Below are 5,411 nucleotides of genomic sequence, written 5' to 3' on the forward strand. Positions count from 1 at the left end.
CAGGACACCATCGAATCTCCCCATCCCTCGTTCCAGCCGAAGAAACCAACCTGTACAGGACACCATCGAATCTCCCCATCCCTCGTTCCAGCCGAAGAAACCAACCTGTACAGGACACCATCGAATCTCCCCATCCCTCATTCCAGCCGAAGAAAAGGGAGTCTCTGTCCTAGGGGAGCGAGCACAGGCCTATGTATGCAGTGGGCACACGGCCCAAGTTGGGGAAAGGCCCTTGGATACATGCTGGTTTCACCAACCATCTGTGGCTTGGGTTTGGCCTGGACCCCTGGACCCCAGGAGGCCAGTAGCCCCCTGCATGGGACAGGACTGGGAGGTGGGTGGGAGGGCTGAGCTTTGAGGGAAGCCATTATTTGGCCTCATGGGAAGTGGTGCAGGTGGTTATTATTGGCTCAGTTTTGCAGGACCTGGGTGATCACCCAAGGAGTGAAAATTGCCTTTTTATGAGAAATTGCCAAAGTTGATGCGAGCTCATCAGTTGAAAAGGTGAGTAATGTGGACAGCCGGCTTCACCTGCCCCTTCCCCACAAGCAACTGGTGTTCAGAGGTGGATTTGGTTCCTTCCCAGCCTTTCCCCTTTGCATGTAGCTGTGTGCACGTACGTTTGTGTGTACACACACGTTCCCTGGAGGGGTTACTTTTATTTTTTCATTCGGGGGGATAACTAGTGAGGCAGCCGGACACTCGCTTATCTTCTCTTTTAAGTGTGGAGTCCTCTATGGAGTGGGCATCGGGGACTTTCTAGCTGGTCTCTGCCAGCTGTTTGGCTGCCCCAGTTTCCGCCCTTCACAGACATGCTGGCCACCTGGTGTGACATTCAGTGGCCTTGTTTGCAGCTAGTATGATGAGACAAGTGGATCAGGTACGTTATAAAACTCAGAGTTAGAAAACTTTCTCAGAGACAAAGCGGAGCTCGCCTGGTTAATGAGAGCCTGAATGAATGAGCCAGGTCACTGTGTAAAGGTCATACTGCTTCTGTCTCCTTGTGCGTCGCTTGCTCAGCTCAGATATTTCATAGCTCCCTGTACACAGGTAGCTGTGTTACCCTCCTAGCCTGCTTTCTTGGTTTGATACATGCCTGAGAGCATGTGGGAGCACTTAAGGTCTAGGGTCATGGGAAGACTGTTCTGCCCAGCCCAGCTCATCTCTCCAGCTCAGCCTGCATCCATGCCTTCCTCTATCTGATTCCAGAGCAGGGGATGGGAGGTCTCACACTGACCTCCAGCTCAGCCTGCATGCGTGCCTTCCTCCGTCTGATTCCAGAGTAGGGATGGGAGGTCTCACACTGACCTCGAGTTTATGTGACTTTTTCCACCTCTGCTTTCCCAGACAGCTTCTGCTGTGGGACTTGTAAGGAGATTTGTGAAGTCAGTATCTACTTTCCTTGTGTGGGTGTTTTATAAATTAGAGCCCTCGAAGGGAATAAATGTTAGAGGTACTCAAAACCCCTAACATCTAAACATCTAAGCCTGGCCCTTTTTTGGTGGTAAAATATATACAACTTTAATAAAACTTACCATTTTAACCATGTTTAAACGTACAGTTGAGTGGCATCCAGTATAACGTGTTGTACAACCATCTCCTTTATCCATATCTACAACTTCTTTATCATCCTAAACTGAAACACTATACCCATAAATAAGTATTTGAATAGAAGACTGATGCATTTGACTCCATAAAAATTAAAACTTTATAGGTGAGAAAAATGCCTCAAAGTCAAAAGTCAACAGACTGGGGAAATAGATCTGCAACATACATAACAGACAAAAAGCTAATTTGGGTGATGTGTATATATATGTGTGTGTATATATATATGTGTGTGTGTGTGTATATATATATATATATAGCTATCCTAAATTATTAAAAGACCAGCAGCCAAATTGAAAAATGGACAAGGGCTATAAAGAAACAGTTCAAAGAAACATGTAGATATTTAAATATTTGCTAATTTTTTACTGTGGTAAAATATGTATAACAGAAAATTTAAGTACATTAAGTACAAATACATTGTTGTGCAACTATCACCACTATCCATTACAAACCTGTGTTGTCATCCCAAAGTGAAACTCTGCATCCATAGAGCAATAGCTCCCCTTTCCCTTCCCCTAGTCCCCTGGAAACCACACCCAACTTTCTGTGTCTACGAATTTAACTGCTCTAGGTACACTATAAAAGTGGAAAGCATAGAGTATTTGCATTTTTTGGTGTTAATCTTTTCAAGCTTTATGTTGTAGCATGTATTACAATTCCTTTCCTTTTTAAGGCTGAATAATATATCATTGTGTGTATTGATCATATTTGCTCATCCATTCATCTGTAGATGGACATTTGGGCTTTTTCTACCCTTTGGCTCTTGTGAATGCTGCTATAAACATGGGTGTGCAAATTCCCACTTTCGGTTTCTTGGCGTATATACCCAGATGTGGAATTACTGGATCATGTGGTGATTACTGTTTTCCACAGTGGCTGTGCCATCTTACTTTCCCACCAGCAGCGTGCAGGAGTCCTGACTTCTCCACATCCAGCATTTGCTGTTTTCTGGGGCTTTGTTGTTTTGGTTTGCTGGCGGTGGTTTTTTTGATGGCAGCTACACTTACATGTGTCAGTTGGTATGCACTGTGGTTTGGATTTACATTTTTCTCATGATTAGTGATACTGCGCAGTTTATACTGTGCTTACTGGTCATTTGTATATCTTCTTTAAAGAAATGTGTATTTTAAAACCTTTGCTCATGTTTAAATTTGATTGTTTTGTTGTTGTTGTTTTTGAGGTCTTTATATAGCCTGGATATTAATTACTTACCAAATATATAATGTGTGAATATTTTCTTTCCCTCTGTGAATTTATTTTCAATCTATTGATTGTATCTTCAGATACATAAAAGCTTTTGACTTTGAAGAAGTTCTTTTTATGTATTTTTGTTGTTGTTGTCTGTGCTTTCACTGTCATACCCAAGAAATTATTGCCAGATTCTGTTATGAAACATTTTTCCTGTGTTTTCTTCTAAGGGTTTTATAGTTTTAGCTCTTACAGTTAAATGTTTGGTCCATTTTAAATTAAGTTTTTTATATGGTGTAAAGCAAGGGTTCAACTTCATTGTTTTCCATGTAAATATTCATTTTTAACACCATTTAAAAATATACTGTCCTTTCCCCATTGAATAGTTTTGACTCCCTTGTTAAAAATCATGACCATATTTTTTGGTTCTTTTTTTCCATTGCATTGGTCTTTATGTCTGTCTCTATGCTGGTACAACATCGTTTTGGGCACTGAAGCATTACAGTAAGTTTGAAACCAGGAGGTGTTAGTTCTCTAACTTTGTTAGTTTTTAAGATTGATTTGGCTACTTGGGGTTTTTTGAGATTTCATCTGAATTTTAGAATAGGTTTTTCTATTTTTGCAAATATTGGAATTTTTATAGTGATTTCATTGAATCTGGAGGTGACTATAGATAACAATGGCATCTTGACAAGGTTTTGTCTTCCATTCCATAGACACATGATGTCTTTTCATTTATTTGTGTCATCTTTAATACTTTTCTGCAATGTTTATAGTTTTTGCTGTACAGGTTTTTCATTTCCTTGGTTAAGTTGGTTTCTAAGTATTATATTCTGATGCTATCATAATACTATTGTCTTGATTTCTTCTTCAGATAATTTGTTATTATAGAAATACAACTGATTTTTGTGTGTTGATTTTGTATCCCAGTTTTGCTGAATGTTATTTATTGCATCTAATAGTTTATCTCACAGAAACTAAAAGATTTTTTATACATAAGATTGTCATCTGCGGACAGAAAATTTTACTTTTTAAAAAATTGGAATATATCTTTTATTATTTTACTTACCTTGGTGTTTTAACTAACTAGAACCTTCAGTACTATATTAAATAGAAGCAGTAAAAGCAGACATCCCTGTTTTTGCTCTTAGGGTAAAAGCTTTCAGTCTTTCATTATAATGTTAGCTCTGTATGTGTGTTTTTTTAATATAACATTATGTTAAGGTGTTTTATTCCTTTTTATAGTTTGTTAAGTATATTTTATCATGAATGTGGGTTAAATTTTGACAAATGCTTTTTCTTCTTTGATTAAGATGATCACATGAGGGTTTTTTCTTCTTTATGTTAATGTGATATTACACTGATTCTCACGTGTTGGAACATACTTTTATTTCAGGAGTCAATTATACTCATTCATAGTGTATAATCCTTTTAATGCACCACTAAATTTGAATTGCTGGTATTTTGTTGAGGATTTTTGCATCAGCATTTGTAAGGGATGTTTGTTTGTAGTTTTCTTATGGTGCCTTTGTCTAGCTTGGTGTCAGGGTAATACTAGCTTAATAGAATAAGTTAGAAAATATTACCTTCTCTTCAACATTTTGAAAAAGTTTGAGAAAAACTGGTGTTAATTTTGCTTTAAACATTGGATAGAATTCAACAGTGAAGGCCCCTGGTCCAGGCTTTTCTTTGTTGCTGAGATTTTGATTACTGATGCCATCTTCTTGCTGAATCTCCTTGCTGAGTAGGTTTATTCAACTTTTCTGGTTCAGTTTTGGTAGGTTTTTCGTTTCTAGGAATTTGTTCATTTTACTTAGGTTATTCAATTTTATTTGTTGTAAGTTTTTATTTCAGAATTAAATGTATGTATTAACATTTGTTATGTTCTCATAAACTTTGTAATACATGGAGATTTCTGGTCCACATACGTAAGCCTCTACATGAAAATTATTTTGAAGCATTTTATCTTCTGTTTTAATATTCCAAATGTCTAAATGAAATTGAGATTTTGGGCCAGGCGCGGTGGCTCAAGCCTGTAATCCCAGCACTTTGGGAGGCCGAGACGGGTGGATCACGAGGTCAGGAGATTGAGACCATCCTGGCTAACACGGTGAAACCCTGTCTCTATTAAAAAATACAAAAAAAAAACTAGCCGAGCGAGTTGGCGGGCGCCTGTAGGCCTAGCTACTCGGGAGGCTGAGGCAGGAGAATGGCATAAACCCGGGAGGCGGAGCTTGCAGTGAGCTGAGATCCGGCCACTGCACTCCAGCCTGGGCAACAGCGAGACTCCGTCTCAAAAAAAAAAAAAAAAAAAGTTAAAGGTAGAACTATTTAATTTAACATAAAATTGAATCTTTAATTATGTGTTTGCATAATTTGAAAAACCATGTCTCACAGCTTTTTTAATGCCCAAGTATGATACATATTTTCCCTTAGTAAGATGAGGACAATAATTGTAGTTACCATGGACTATGCCATATGACATGCTAAATTCTTTATGTATATTTTTCTTCTGTTCTTCAGAATTGTCTGATAAGTTTGACAGTTTTATTGTCTCCATTTTTATAACCATTATTCTTGATTCATTACACAGTCTCATCATTTTTCTGTGCTTG

Source organism: Mandrillus leucophaeus, unplaced genomic scaffold (genome assembly GCF_000951045.1).
Source record: "Mandrillus leucophaeus isolate KB7577 unplaced genomic scaffold, Mleu.le_1.0 Scaffold28, whole genome shotgun sequence".
NCBI classification, from domain to species: domain Eukaryota; kingdom Metazoa; phylum Chordata; class Mammalia; order Primates; family Cercopithecidae; genus Mandrillus; species Mandrillus leucophaeus.